This window comes from Neolamprologus multifasciatus, chromosome 10, assembly GCF_963576455.1.
Source record: "Neolamprologus multifasciatus chromosome 10, fNeoMul1.2, whole genome shotgun sequence".
Classification (NCBI taxonomy): domain Eukaryota; kingdom Metazoa; phylum Chordata; class Actinopteri; order Cichliformes; family Cichlidae; genus Neolamprologus; species Neolamprologus multifasciatus.
The window spans coordinates 20,087,225-20,103,599 of record NC_140448.1 but is presented as its reverse complement, the minus strand read 5'-3'; the positions used below and the strand labels follow the sequence as shown (position 1 = coordinate 20,103,599).

The following is a 16,375-nucleotide window of genomic DNA, read 5'->3' as shown; positions in this document are numbered from 1 at the left end:
ATGTAACTCTGAGGTGTAAAATGATAGTAGTTAAAATCGAGTGTTAAAAACGAGTGTTTCTATTTCAAATCTGGAGGTGTTACAATGGAAACATTAACTCTTGACCTCTTAACTCTGAACTCCTACAGGGGCTATGACACTAATAGAGTAAATTCACAGACTCCGCCCCCAGCACGGCTCCAATCGAAGCTGAAGTGAAGCCGTTTCAGAATATTTTGCTCTACATATTTGAGTTGTTTGCCATGCTTGGTAAGTCATGTTTTCAAAGATTGTTTCAATTATTGTTATTAGCTTTTACTTCTGTGGCTCTTTGGAGTTGAGACAAAGCTGTGTGAAAGGCATTAGCCATGTTGCTCGGTGATAGCATAATATTCTGTTTTAGCTAGCTGAAAGGTATTGTTTGCGGGCAAATACCACAGCCTTGAAAAAAAGCTTGCATGTGAATTTTCAGTCAAATTTCTTGGTCAAATACACTTAAAACAATGTCTAGAATGTGAAATGTTGGTATAATGGTACTACTTGAAGCCTGAAAACGATCTCCCATAAAAAACGAGCAAACAGCAGTAGCAGATGTCCCGAGTCCCGACTGAGTTCTACGTTAGCACTTAGATTCCTCCAGAGTTTTGTGCACACGGTTTAGGTAAAAATGAAAAGGGTTGAGGTTTTACATTTAGTTCAGTATTACCTGTTGTCTGTGTCCTTGTCTTTTGGGAAAATACTTTACACAAGTAATGGCTCAAAAAGGATTCCTTTTTTTTTTTACTGTGCTGCAATTGATTTGTGCCATTAATTAGTGTCAACTAATTTTTATTCAATCTCCACATAGGATATGCTTGTGAAGATGGAATATGGGGGAGAGCAGAAGTGCGTTGAAGTTCCACAAAGTGATGAATGAAGGACATGCATATTGTATTTTGTATTTATTGAAATAAGTGATGAGAATGCTGTTATTTGCATTTACCAGCTCACCTATGTCAGACCTTTTGATAAACGAAATTCTAATGAAAGTGAGAACATGTACACTGTTACATCTTTCAGAAAATGTTTTGAAATTGTGGTGCACAGTTCAGAATAAATGTTTTTCAAAAACCATTGCGTCTTTTTAGTAAATGTTTATTTCCAAAAGAAATTTCTAGAAGTTCAGAACAGTAAAATTCCCGCTTTTTAGAATTAATTAGAACTCTTACGTAGTTAAACTAAAATACTCTTTGAGAGTTAATATATAAACTCTTAACACCAAGTGTTAAATTATCAACTCCAGAGAGATTTGGTGTTTAACACTAAATCAGAGTTAACATACCAACTCTCCAAAAAGAGTTCAATTAACACTCTCTGGTGTGGACCCATATAGACACTTTAAAAGTGTTGAAATCAAATCTGACAGTGTTAATTTGGACATGCTGGATTTGCTGTGTAGGAGCGGACGTCTAGGCTTCAGGCCATTTTATTAAACTTTAAGGTAAATACTGTTTTTAATCATATATAAAGTAATACTATCAGCACCACAGACCCAATCTGTGTTAGCCCAGCGATAGACCGGCGATGTATCCAGGCTGTACCCTGGCTCTTGCTCTATGGAAGGTGGGACAGGCTCCAGTATCCCCCACCCCCCAAGTGAGCCTGATAAGGATAAGTGGAACAGGATGGATGGATGGATAAATCCTCACTTTCTTTCTTCCACTCTACTTTTAAGGTTTTGTTAAAACTCTTTTTCCAACTACAGTCGAGCCATGTTGTGCAGTATTTAGGAAGAACAGCTCTTCTTTCATGGATTTTCTTCTACTTGGATTTTGGCAATTGTGCCTTCTAATCCTGCACGCTGTTTTTCTCTCCAAAGAAACTCGGGTGAAAAGTTCATTTTGTTTTTAGTATATACGACAAAGGCAAGCCTCAAAGCCAGCTCTGTTTGGGGAGCCGGCTACCTCAGAGCAGAGTATCTGAGACAGGGCAGCGGGATGTCAAGGAGACCATGTAGGCGGATTTGGGCTCTCGAGAACTGGTTATCCGGTTGAGACGAGCGCAGCTTCAGTAGCGTGGCAGCAGAGCCCAAACACTCCACTGTCGAGGTGCATCATGTCTCGGACGAAAACACAAACTATTAAAATGCCAACCTGGGAAAACGCACGATTTTGCCCTGAATTGAGGTCAGCTGAGGCCTGCACAGAGGAGCAAGTCCCCCTACCCAGAGCACCCAGATTCCTTGAGGGAGGTCAACAAGTTACACTTGTTCGCTCTTTCTCAAAAACAATGACTAGAACATCTGCGGTGTGATTATTCATGCAGAAAACCTGCTGTTTTTCTCTGCATGTGAGGTGAATTTATTACAAATTTTAAATAGAGGTCACTTTATTTATTCTGTAAATTCATGACAGCAGTCTTTGATCACCAGACTCAAGTTTTACAGAAATATATGGCAAAAACTGCTCTGATTAAAACCTGCATTCTGTCTGGTATGAACAAATATAATCTCCCTCTCTCTGACTGTGCATATCCGGGGGTGAATGAGCTGCAAACATCTTGCACTTGCAATGTCCTCTGCGGCCTCCTGCATTAAAGCACAGCAAGAGTTGCTGAATTTTCTTTTTAACTGAACCAGGTTGGCGGTGGCAACGGATTGCAGGAACACGATGAAGAAGGCTTTGCATCCCTCGGATTATGTGCTGAAAGGAAAGTACACAAGCCAAGCACAGACTAGCAGTCTTTTAAAATCCTAACCCCCCCCCCCCCCCCCCCCTCGCCCATGAAAAGAACATCACATGTGTAACAACTGCTTTATGCATATTGTAGTGATCACAGTTTGAAATTTTCATCTTTTAATCATGTTAAACCACAGGACACACTTGCATATTAGTCATTTCCACTCATAATAATCAAAGATTTCTGATGTAATCTCAAAGGATCCAACAGCTCTCATGCTGTGTTGGAAGACTTATGTTCTGCTCACTAAAAGATAACGTAGCAGTGTCTACAGCCCATTTTTTATGGAGACAAGCACAGCGTCTTTACACACTGGTGTTTAAATGGGACATTTAGGATTATAGCAAGCTAACTTTAGTGATGATAAAGCCCTTTCTCAGGACTAATCTGTTATTCTTTTTGAATGTGTGTCTATAGACAATGTCATTGTTAATTTTTCACCTCCTCGTCTGTTTGCTGTAAGATGTGTCATTAGAGAGCATCAAACTTTTCTCACTCAGAATCCACAAGCTCAGCAGCGAGTGTGACAGTGCATGTTCAGCGGGAGATGAGTGCTAATTATGATAATGCATCCCAATTAGGCGAGGTCTCTATGGAGACAAAACTTCAAAGGTTTTGCCTGTATGCACTGCGTATTAGTTAGAGATGTTACACGGAGGAGACGGTTCTTAGAGTATAGAGTCCAAATCAAAAAGCAGGTGGGTAAGAATAAAAAGAAAAGACAGAAATAAAAATGGACAGAAAGGGTGAAAGAGGCCAAAAAAACAAACAAACCCACAACGTAAAAAACAACTGAATAAAAGTCCAGAAACCTGTTTTCCCTAAAATGTGAGTCTACAGTCCACCGGAAAGAGAGCCACTAATCAGTAATGATAACAAATCTGAATGCATCCTCAATAATATGAACACACAAAAACACTTAAATGCTAATCATGAATCCGTAGTAAATCCCTGAGGAGACTGAAATTCTCGATTAGGTTTGCTAATCAGCTCCTACTCTGCTAGATGAAGATGCTGCAGGAGAGGAGATATTATTAATGATGGGACCTGCCTGCGAACACAAAGCGCACCTCTAAACAGCTGTTTACCTCGCAAGACAAGGTCCATTACTCTAATGTATCCCCAGCTCTCAGTCTCCTGGGTACGTTTTATGTTCCTGCATTTGTTCAGCATGCGCACGGATGTGTGTGAACGCGTTTGTGTGTACGTGTAACACAGTGAAAGCAAAATGTATCCACATGTCCTGGGATTTTTCATCTTTGGAAAATGTTCACCCCAAAATTTTTTTAATTTTGATTTAGTTTGGGATTTCATACAGTAAGCTCAAACAGTTTTAATTGTAGTAATTTATTTGAGATCTTTGGGTGTGATTTACATGCTTTACCTGCGCACTGACGGGACCCCAACAGAAGCAGAAAACATTGAGGGCAACCCGTTCAGCCATGACACAAAGTTGTAGAGTCGTTCATGTCTGGTACAAAAATTAAACACGCTTAAATTACTCAAAAGCCGCGTTAACAACCTGATAAGGTTAAGGTAGTGGTTAGTAGCTATGGCTATAAATCAAATGGTAACGTGGTTTCTAGGCATGAAAGATAATCAGCATTATGATCACTTCTATTTATTAACAGTCACATCAAGGTGAAAAAACCCCGACAATCACGAAACCCCCTATGAGTAAGCAAATATTGCCTCTTAATTTTTTTTGCAATTTTAGCCCCTCTTAGTACCAAAAATGGAGTTGAGTATATATTTATTTGTATTGTTGAGTACAACAATATAAAATGTGGACGTAGCTTCCGTGAAAGGAAAAATGAAGCCAGTGCAGAAGTGGCTTAAACATTAATCGAGCCTTTCTGTTTTGTCCTCTGTAAACATTTTCCTGCTGGGTTTATGGTCTCACACCCACATTTTGGGCAATGCTGAATCAAAATTACATCTACCCGATTTCAAAATCGAGGATTATCTGTGGTATGAAACTGCATGCTGATTAGCTAACTAGCTGTCAATCACAAGTCATTAGCCCATTCTTGTTTTTGTATGTAAATTTTTATCTTCTGTTAGAGATTACTTTCCTAAAGTACTTGCTTGCTTTCTCTTTCAATGCTTTGCATCACAGTGAAACTCTCTCCCATAGTGTTTTGTTTCCATCTCTATGTTCTCTATTTTCTTTTCTCCTTCCCCACATCCCACACACCGGTCGCAGCAGATGGCTTCCCATCGATGAGCCTGGTTTCTTCCTTTTAAAAGGGAGTTTTTCCTTCCCACATCACAAAATGTTTGCTCATAGACAACAGTTTGACTTTAAGGGTTTTCTCCAGAATACTTTAGGTCTTTACCTGGCGATATATAGTGTGCCTTAAGGTGACTGCTGTTACAATTTAGTGCCGCATAAATAAACCTAAATTGAATTCTCTACATCTCGTGTAAAAAGTCACTGTCCCAATTTTTCAGTAGCAGTATATAAATCTATGAGCTGTAGTAGCAGTAGTATTTTTATTATATATCTCCCATACTATAATAATTTTGTTATTACACAGAGCTCTGCTTATCTTATCTTAAGAAATATTTTACCAGAGAATAATAGCAAATAATTACTTCCTCACTTGTAGTTTACAGTCCTGTGTGTCCTACAGTGATGATGCAATCCGGTCGTTAAGTCTGACATCACTAGCCGTGTCTGGGCCTAAACTCCGCTGCAGGTCCATATATCAAACGATCACTATGGCATTACTGAGAGTTGAAAAACTGTCTAAAGTCTTTCATCTTTAATAAAATGATCAGCGTTCTGCTCTACCTGGTGTAACAATTGAGTTTAACATCCAGGCATCCATGAAAACGGAATTTATGACATTTAACGGAGTTAGAAGTTAGCAGGAAGTTAGCTCGCTAGCTTCTATCTAAATACAATATAGCGTGTCCTGACTGCGGGGTTTTGGAAACAAATTAAAATGTACAGCTCTGTTATCACTTCCAACATAAATGAAGACAGAAAACTAAAGAGCAGTGACGTTTGTAGTGTTACTGAAGTTGGCTAGCTGGTATTTAATGATGTGCTACGTGACCGCTAGCGACACAGCTATGTTAGCATAATATAAACAAGCTAACTTTTTTTTCACTCGATAAAAGTTAACGTGAGTGTTCTCGGTGGTCAGGAACAAATGTAAGCTCATGGCAGGATGCTGTAAAAGGACCAAACTTCAGCCAGGAGAACAACTGAGATAATCCATCCACAATACGAGGTAAGTCATTCATATACTGCTGCATGGGCTGGGCTGTAGTTACATCCTAAGGTTTTAAAAACTGAGCTTAAATAAATGATTAGCGGTAATAAAAGCCGAGGGAGGTCAACAGTGATCACTGACTGTTTTAGGAGCTTTTTGAGATTAAATAGAAGAAAATACAAAACATTAAACATGTTAACAACACAAAAGCCATATTAAACGCAGACTACTTTAGGCCTGGAAGTAGGATTCGTCACGTCATCACTTAACAACTGGATAAGAGTGATACCACTGGTGTCTGTAGCCTGAAAACACCACGAGGAAGACATAAGGAAGTGAGAGGTGGATCGATTGGAGGACAGATGTTAAAGTGAGAGGAAGCAACAGAGAAGTATAAAGTGAAGGGTCAGACTAGTCATCCGCAGTCTGTCTGTCTCCTAATTGCTCCCATGGCTCAGCTTGTCAGAACACCAGCAGCCAGGAGGACAACTCAGGCTGAGGACAGGGAGCACACTGGCCACTCACTTTTTTCCTCCACTTGATTTTTTTTTCGCCTCCCCAACATGGAAACATCAAAGCCTGGCTTTTTCTCCAATTTAATCTTTTTTAAGTTTTTAACGCTGCACAATTTGCAGAAATTGGCAGCCCGTGAACTTGATCAGCTGCCACTGAGAAGTTAAGAGGCAGCAGAAATGCGATCGCTGGAGGAGTCTTACAGGCCTTGTATTCCTGATTGTAAAGATTACATTAAAATCTGGCATTTCTTGTGAAAGACAAGAACTCAAACAAATTCCTGCAGCTAATTTAAAAGATTTTCTGATCTGATATCATTATGGTAAATGTGTGGTTAAATTTAAGCACCAAAATAACATGGTCTTGGTAAGAGAAAGCCAGGATTGTGAGCAAATCCTTTAGGAACAACTGTGTATCCTCATCAAATTACTCTTTTGGGGACAAATCTGCTACATTAAAAATGTATTTGATGCTCACCTTTAATTGCTTTTGCATAGTCCCGAGGCATTAGTGGCCGTCTGCACTGGCAGTTAAAAATCGGATTTACTAATCTTAAATTTTACACTCAGATGCAGATTTAGATTCATGGTTTTAAAAGAATGCCATCTTTTTTGCCATACAAAGAAATCCTTTTAAGCCACTTGATCAGCGCCAAACACTGAGGACTTTTCCTGGGGCAATGGAATCATTTTCAGCCAAATTTTGTTATAATACTCTGACACATTTTCCCATTTATCAAAACAAAAGAAATAGATGATAATTGCATTCGCAGGCAATCTCTAACCAACCAATTAAGCCTAAAGAAACTTAATTTTATATCTAAAACTGAATCAGATTTCATAGCAATGAACTCGTGGATTTCCTTTTTGTACCGCGGTGGACTTAAAAAACAAAACCAACTGATACAGAACATTTAAACAAGTCAGGCTGAAACCGCAATATGAATGCCAAGAGATTTATTAGTGTCAGAGTGCATGCACTTGGCCATCGATCAGCCTCAGACATCCTTTTTTGTCTTGGCATCCCCTTACAACTGAGTTATTATGTCCAACAACAGAGTATGAATGCAGCTGCCTCTGCAGCCTTGAATAAAAACAAGACAGGTTGGTCAAGGTTGGATGGATTCAGGATTCACTTTTGCTTTCTGTAGTCTCAAATTGGATCGATTCTTTGCCTTGACCTTTAAGATAAAAAAGGACATGCACTTTGAATTTTTCCTTGTATACTGATTAAATAAGAGAGATGATTTATGTATATATATACTTATATCTGCTGAAATTGATAGGGAGACAGCATTTGAAGTATACCTTCCCTTGAGGTACTGATTGATATGGGAACTGAAACTAGAAGTAGAGCACAAGGGAAGCCATCTGGACCTCTAAATCAGCGATGTCTGTCCATTACGTGGCTTTCGTTGCTGCTGCCTTTCAGACGTGGAGTTGTCTGTCTGTCCAGCCTGTTTGTCAGTCTTTCATATGGTAGCTGGCACAGGGGACCTACAGTATTTGCAGTGACAACTGACTCATACTCAAGTCAACTTTGAGGCCTTTGAGACAGCAGACTGACCTGATTAGTGGCATATGAAGACTTACGTACACTCCCATGGAGCTGTGCAAAGGTTAGACATAAAGAGGTATCCAAACTATTTTACACTAATAACTGACTTTTCAGCTCACATTAACCTAATACAACCATCACACATTCATTTCAGGTCCAAAGTGAATACAACAGCATGATCCAATTCATAATTTAACAATGACAGAGTGTAAGTACTTCAGGTGTGTGTGTATGTGTGTCTACTAAAGATCTAGGTATCACATCTGGCTTATTTTATCTGAAGCCAGTTTTGAAATAATAATGTGTCTGTGATAATCTGCCAGTGGGAACTGGCACAGTTAGAAGTGTGAGTGTGGTTGTGTTAGAAATGTAAAAAAAAAGAAAAGAAAAAAAAGAGAGAAATTCTGAGGGTTTTTTGGAGCCTAAAAGTGGAGCCAGTAGCGAAGTCCCGACTTAGCAAGGATGACTGGACTCATCTGTATCATATAAACTTAGCCCAGAAACTAAGGAAATATATGTTGGGTTTTAAAACAATGCTCCTTTGTAATAAATACTTTTGGAAAGCATGTTTATTTCCCCTTAAGTGGTGCCACAGTTGTAAGTAAAATGTGTGTGAGCAGCAGAGTATTTGAATTGCACCCATGAAAAACTTGCCAAATCTTCTCTGCCAATGCCAAACAGCTTATTACCTACTAATAAATAAACAAAATAAATAGTTTAATTAATACAGAAGACCATTATGGAAATGTTAAAAATGAACTTTGGATAATGTGTGGTATAGTTTTGCTAAAATGTGGTATAGTTTTGCTAAAAACAGAGCAGCAAACAGCAGCAACAACAAAATAAGAAACAAATTATTACAAATAAATTATTGTAATAGTAGAAAAAGTAGTTGGCTCTGCACAGCCAGCAACCCGCCTGGTTCTCCATGTGTCCATAATTTGCTCTGTTGCAGCTCAATATTCCATGTGCGGTCAGTCCGCTAGCCGCTAGGTTTATGATAACAGGTGGCTAAGGTGGCTAACGGGTAAGTGCTAATAATGAAGTTGCTAATGCTAACGTGTAAGCTGGCCAAGGTAAGATTTCTAACGGTTTAAGACGTCAGTGACCTTCTTTAAATTCCTCCTAAAGTGTCCTTCAGTGTCATATTAACTACTTCAGCTGTCAGTGAGGGGAGGAACTGTGTACCTGACAATTACTTAATTCTTCATCATAGATCTTTACTGACCTCCTTGGACTTTCCCGTTGTTCTAATCCATCAATCGTGATCACTAACCAGACGTTAATAGGCCTTGTGAAGTTAAAAGACATTGCAAAACCTTCAGCACTACTTACTCGCTTAAAATATTTAAGAGAGTGTTTGTATATGTTTGACTCCGTGTGGATTGGAGACAATCAAAAATAAATTAAAATTTGTGCACTTGACTTGTGTTTTTTAATTCATTTAAAGGTGTACGCTGCACAATCGTGAAAAAAATCATTAAAAGCCCCAAATGACCAAGAAATTCATGCCCATGTCAAGTGTATATTAAATTCTGGCCTCAGCTGTACTGCAGATATTTTTGATGATTCTACACAATATTAAGTGTGCTTTGGAAAATTTCTCCCTAATCAACAAAAAAGCATCTGGCCTCCCTCCCTCTTGTTTTTTTTTTTTTTTTTTTTTTGCTTAAACAGTACTAAAGGTCCGGCGTTCAAGGTTTGGCGTTCGAATGTGCGCGTGTGCATCAGTGTGGGTGTTTAATCAAAAGAAGGCTGCAAATACTCCCTACAATCAGTGCACTATTAGTCATCCGTACAAAACAAGGAAGAGCAATACGTGGAACAGGAGGCCATGTAAGGCGTCAAACCACAGCAGTAATTACTTCCAACTTGACAAACAGTGAAGGCCTTCTGTGGAGGCGGCAGAATGCAGCAAAGCTTTTATCTGAAGGCGAAATGGAGGTAATAACGGGATAATTGTTCTGGACGATAGCTGCCTCTCCCACTGCTACCTGCGCGGGCCTGCTAAATTCTGCTGGCACCGAGCGTGTTCGGCTTGGCAGTCGTGGCACCGCCATGTTATCCGTGTCTATGCATGTGTATGTTTGCGCACGAGCGAGTTTGTGTTGGCATTTATCTGGGTGTGTGAGTGTGTCAGCACTTGATGTATGTGAGTGGGTTTGAAGTGTGTGTAAAGAGGAAAAAAGCTGGCCAACTACACCATGTTTTCTGAATAGCAAGCGAGCCAGAAACCAAGCTGGACAACACAACTCTCCCCTTCATCAATCTATACACCTGTATCTCTCAATCCCTGTCCTGCTGTGCTAGACTAATCTTTCCCCCCTCTTCCAATCCACAGTGCCAGAGATGATCTCCGTACTATCATTTTATGAGACAGTCTTGTGGCTGAGAATGATAGATCTTTTGGAGCAAGGGCTGTAAGGTGAATTCAAATCCAAAACGCTGTAAATACATTTTTAAATTCGCAAACCACCCTCTTGACCACAGGTGTTTGTTTCTGTGTACAAATTTCTGTTCATGTGGTCATGTTGCTGTGTCATGTGCTATAAAAGAAGCCCTGTCTAAGGCTGTATGATCCCGTCAATCATCACTTTTACTTAAAACTGTGCATCAGATGAGATATTTCACTACACTTTTAAATCCACTGTACTCCTATCTTAGGTGATGTCACACAGGTATAGTACTGCACAGATATTCGTCATAGTATTGCAAAGCATAGCAAGAACAACAGCCCATAGTAATAGTGTCTGATCAGCTGTTATGTACCTGCTAATCTCCATAGACAGTATATTAGCATAAAATGCACAACTCCTAATTAGTATACTGGGAGCTAATGTGCAAATGATTTAAAAATGCATTTAAGAAGAGTAATATATAGAAATAACTCACACAATAGAAGATCTTAAAACATTAGGCTTTAATACACTACCATTCCTCATGCATATAAAATTCAGTGTCCGTTTTGTACTGTGACAAAATCACTTCCTGAGAAAATTTTCATTATTGGCGTCTAATTTGAACAAATATGCTAAACAGATGGATGTCATAATTTTCCACAGTCATTCTGGGAGTAAGTGGGCAAACTGGAAGCCAAACCAAAGATCCACAACAACCAAAGTAAAACACTATTAACTAAGGATTTTAACTTTTTTTAAAGTTCTTTCTTTAAAGTGATTGCACAGACTTTAAGACAGCATCAATTAGTACTTGATGATTGATGTTGCTTAAATGATTAAAAAAAGACACGAAATATATTGCAATATACCATAACACAATACAGGAGCTGGCTTCCTTACTATAGGGAGAAATATGTATACCGGGCCACCTATACATTACACCGACAGAAGCTGGCTAGGTGCTTGATATTTTATATACCTAAAACACTTAAAATTAAAGGTGTGGCCCAATACTTTACTTGTACTTTATATGTTCTATTTTTTGGAATATACTTGGATATACTAAAATATGATGAGCTCTTTCTCTGCCTGCAGTATCAACTTTAATCTTCCTTCTCTACCTATCAGGGGGATGCAGTGAAATTCAGAAACGTATTGTCCGTCTTCATTATAGCTAATGAGGTGGGAAAGGTGCCCTCCTCGGTTCATTCATGGAACAAAACAACTACGGGGAATACACTGCAGCTCATCTCTACTGTGAGTAATCAGGAAGACAGGAAAAATGAGGGAGGGAGGAGGGTAAAAGACAGACGGCGAGGGACAGAACAAGAGTAGGAGGGAGGGAAGAAGGCGAGGAAACAGGAATCAATGTCACATGAACCCGTTCTAAAGTGATGGATGTTTAAGAAAAAGGAGGATTGGAAGAATGACACAGACAAGGAGAAAGAATAATGGGAGAATAAAGTAATTACTAAATGTATCTGCTGTAATGCTCATGACACAAAAAATAATGAAATTTATTTTATGCTTTTTTTTTTCCTTTTGACTCACTTTTTCAGATCGACTATCCTTCATTCACTGTCCAGGCAAGTAACACTTTCAAATTTCTAAAATAAATAAAAGCTTTTTTAAATCCACCCAGAAAACAAAATCAGTGCTGTGAGCAGAACGCAGCAAGGAGAGGAAATAAAGGAGCAGGATGGTGAGTGGTAAGCAGAAACAAGGCGGTAAGGGGACAGATTAGAGAGCATTTTACACTCTGAGCTCTTCATCCATCAACAAAATCTGCAGAGCTTTGAAGAGGGAAGAGATGTGCAAGCTTTTCATCTAGAAATGTTTGCTCTGCACTGCACAGCGTGCAGCACTCTGTTCTGCATATATGCATGTGTGCCCGGCTGCAGGATCGGCTCTGTCAGTCAAACAAATCGAGTCGGTTCAGTTGAGCACCCAAAACTACCCGACATACCATAAAAATCCCACGGACTGAAACGCATATCTAGCTAACAAAAGCTGACGTGGTGTGGTAAGCCAGGGATGACTGTAGAGTCTGCCGCAGCATTCTGGCCAGCTCAGAGGAGCAACATTCTCACTGTGTACATTTTTGAGTTTCCTCTATACGACAAGGGGCCACACATTGGAACGTGTGCAAAAGACCTATCCAGTGTGATATTAAAACCACACTTTTCCTTGTACTTGATAAAAGATATAAGGTCAAGGAAAGCTGTGAATGAGAATTCCAAGGAATTCCAAATGAAAATAAAACAGGACTGTTCAGAGAATTTCACTAGGCTGCTTAATTATGTAACTATAGATGTTATTTTTGTAGGTCTGCCATGGTTAAACTATGATTTTGGAATATGGAAAAAGTCCAGTATGGTGGTTAAAACTGTTGCCTCACAGCAAGAAGGTTCTGGATTTGACTCCAACATCTGGCTGGGCCTCTCTGTGTGGAGTTTGCATGTTGCCCCTGTGTCTGTATGGCTTTCTCGCCCAGTACTGCGGCTTCCTCCAACAGGCCAAAAACACGAATTTAGTAGGGAATTAGGCCGATTGCTAAATCTAAATTGCCATAATCGTCTATTTCTCTGTGTTAGTCCTGTGATAGACTGGTGACCCGCCCAGGATCTCACCCTATGGCAGCTGAGATAGGCTCAGGCCCCCACTCGCAACCGTGAATTGGATAAGTGTAGGAAAATCAATGGACAACCATGCTAAAAACGTTTTTTTGTTGCCAGTGGTGCAATAAAAACACTCCTTAACCTTTTTATACAACATTCAATTGTAATGTATTCCGAGTCCTAAAAACTTCCCTCCTCAAAGAGTTGTTAAGGAAGGTAATTACTTGTAATTGAAAGATGCTTAGATGGGTCTGTTTGGTCGTCTCACATTTAAAATGTTTCTCAATGAAATTCCTAAAATTAACAAAAATGGCATCCTGTATAGACTATATTGACACACAAAATTTATTCAAACCACCTCCTAAACATGCTTAGCCAATAAGCACTTAAAACGCGACTCACAAAAGGCTTCAAGCCCTTTAATTGGCTTCTTGGGAACTAGTAAGGGAACCCAGAGGCAGCTGCACTCAGTCAATATCATGAACTACACTTATGTCTGATGTTCTACCAAGGCACCGAGCTCACCCCATGTGCTATGGGATAATCTAAAGACGCATTTTCCTGCTCAAACTTCACAGCTTCAGTACAGTCCGAACATACAGCACATCTCATGTTTTCCAAGATCCGATTCTCTTCTCTCCTGCTTCGAAGGACATCTCAGACCAGTATTACACCTCATTTACACACCCTCACCTACGCCTAAACATGCACACACCTCTGCTCGTGCACTTTTTCCTCCTCTCTTGCTCCCTGTCAGGGTTGCCATGGAGGGAGGTTTTCTTTGCTGCCATGACAACATGAGATCTCTCTGGTCTCCCCTAACGACAGCGAAACAGAGCAGACAGTGCCCGTGGATGATTTTGGAGCGCTGTGATTCACACTCGTGCTGCTCAAGTCACCTGTTCTACCCTGTGGCAAAGAAGGGTGGTGTTGGAAGATGCACACAGCTCCCTTGCTTAGATTAAAATGCCAATAAAACCGAAGATGAAGAATTATCAATTATTTGTACTTGAATATTCAAGTAAAGGTCCTCGCTTTGCCAGAAAATGTGTCCTATTAGATTTTAATCCACACTGTGTAGGCACTGTAGCTATGCTGTAGCTAGTTATATTGACATTGAATTTAATATCTATACCTGTAAAGCATTACTGGGTAAATCGTACCTCTGTACCTGTCAGCTCGGGTAGCTTCCACCTTCAAAGGGCTGCTTTTTAGTGGAATAATTTGCATGTGGTTGTTTTTCTTTCAACAAGGCCATTGTTGTTTTTGTTGAGGATTTCACATGTCATGTCATTACTGTATGAAATTGTGTGCTTTCTGCCTTCTGACTGTGCACTGGTATATATAGATTAAAGGGGAAAAAATGCAAACAGCCAGGCAGTTTGTCTAGTGGTTACCAACTTCAATAAATCGTCTGGATTATTAGATTATTGATAAATGTAAATGAAGACAAATCTTCTTCTCTGGAATGGAAAGTAAGTCTGTTTTCGTTATAAATGCTGACACCTATAGAAACGTGACATAAAGCCCCGACCAGAAGCACTGGATTTAAGACTTGGCTAGGATATAACATTGGGAACATTAGAAAAAAATTCTAAAATGACATCAACATAATAACATCAGCATAGTATGAAAATACAGTCCCCCACCTCCTCTCAGCTTTACTGTCATCTTTTCAAAGATCTACCTATTACTGTAGACTTTGGCCTTCCAATTCTAAGCTTATGTACATAAGGAAATTTGGGTTTGGTCGATTACTTCTTTCTTGTAACAATGCTTCTTGACAATAAATCTTATACTACTGGAAAACCTGTTTATTCCCCCTTAAATGGTGCCACATGTGTAAGGAAAATGAATTTGTGGGTTGAGCAGCAGAGTTGAGTATGTGGGCTGCACTCATGAAAGTGTGGTAAATCATTTCTGCCAATGCCAAAAAGCTTATTCTGTTTTTGACTCTTTTTAGGTGTCGTTACTGGACTGGATGATCGAAGTCTAAAGAAACAAGACATGTTGGTAATTTCACTATTTATTTATGTAACAAACGGGGGCCTCAGGAATACATGAAAGAACCAAATACAACCACAACAGCCTGGCACATCCTGCTCATAGTGGTCACCAGCTTGGTCACACAATGCTGTGGCATGGCATCCCATTCTTCAACCATCTTAAAATAAGAGTCAGTAGTAGGGCTGGGCCATATCATACCGTTCACGGTAATACCGGTATAATGTTAGGCAATGATAAGAAAGTGAAATATCGCGATAGAATATGGGTAAAACGCGCAAGTGCAATGCCTTTGTTTTTATACAAACATGGCGGATAAAGCATGGCGGCAACGGAGAATGAGAAGGGCGAAAGGCAAGGCAAGGCAAGGCAAGTTTATTTGTATAGCACAATTCAACAACAAGGTGATTCAAAGTGCTTTACAGAGACATTAGAAACAAAAACAAATAAAAAGCATGATTTAAAATTGATTAAAACAAGCAAACAAACTAACTAATTAACAAACAAACAAACAAACAAAACAGTATATAAAATCAAAACAGATAAAATCAGAACAGTAGATAAAATCAGTAATTAAAATGTGAGTTTTGAAATTTAAGCCTAAGTGTGGATTTGGTGCTTTATTCAAATGCAGCTGAGAACAGGTGAGTCTTCAACCTGGATTTAAATAAACTGAGTGTTTCAGCTGATCGGAGGCTTTCTGGGAGTTTGTTCCAGATATAAGGAGCATAAAAGCTGAATGCGGCTTCTCCGTGTCTGGTTCTGACTCTGGGAACTGATAAAAGACCGGATCCAGATGACCTGAGGGATCTGGAAGGTTCATACTGGGTCAGGAGGTCACTGATGTATTTTGGTCCTAAACCATTCAGAGCTTTATAGACCAGCATCAGAACTTTAAAGTCTATCCTCTGACGGACAGGCAGCCAGTGTAAAGACCTCAGAGCTGGACTGATGTGGTCCACTTTTTTGGTCTTAGTGAGGACTCGAGCAGCAGAGTTCTGAATGAGCTGTAGTTGTCTGACTGATTTTTTAGGTAGACCTGTAAAGATGCTGTTACAGTAATCAAGCCTACTAAAGATGAATGCATGGACTAGTTTTTCCAGGTCCTGTTGAGACATCAGATCTTTTATCCTTGATATATTCTTGAGGTGATAGTAAGCTGATTTTGTTATTGTCTTGATGTGTTTTTCTAAGTTTAGGTCTGCATCCATCACTACACCCAAATTTCTCGCCTGGTTTGTGGTTTTTAGGTGTATAGACTGAAGTTCTCTGGTGACCTGTAATCGTTTTTCTTTGGCGCCAAAGACTATTACCTCAGTTTTGTTTTTGTTTAGCTGGAGAAAATTGTGGCACAACCAGTCAT

The 16,375-nt window shown here is 39.5% G+C and overlaps 1 protein-coding gene and 2 long non-coding RNA genes across 4 annotated transcripts in view; all 3 read right to left on the bottom strand.

The window, feature by feature from the left end:
- The window catches only part of LOC146510172 (uncharacterized), a 183,163-nt gene that overhangs the window by 67,766 nt on the left and 99,022 nt on the right, over positions 1 to 16,375 (bottom strand). The window lies entirely within an intron of this gene.
- The window catches only part of nsg2 (neuronal vesicle trafficking associated 2), a 49,402-nt gene that overhangs the window by 15,687 nt on the left and 17,340 nt on the right, over positions 1 to 16,375 (bottom strand). The gene's annotated exons all lie outside the window — the stretch shown is intronic.
- Positions 693 to 15,370, bottom strand: LOC146510175 (uncharacterized). Its single transcript, XR_014876388.1, has 2 exons — positions 5,495 to 15,370; positions 693 to 5,445 (listed from the first exon to the last, which is right to left on the bottom strand). It is a non-coding gene; the product is annotated as an uncharacterized LOC146510175 (long non-coding RNA).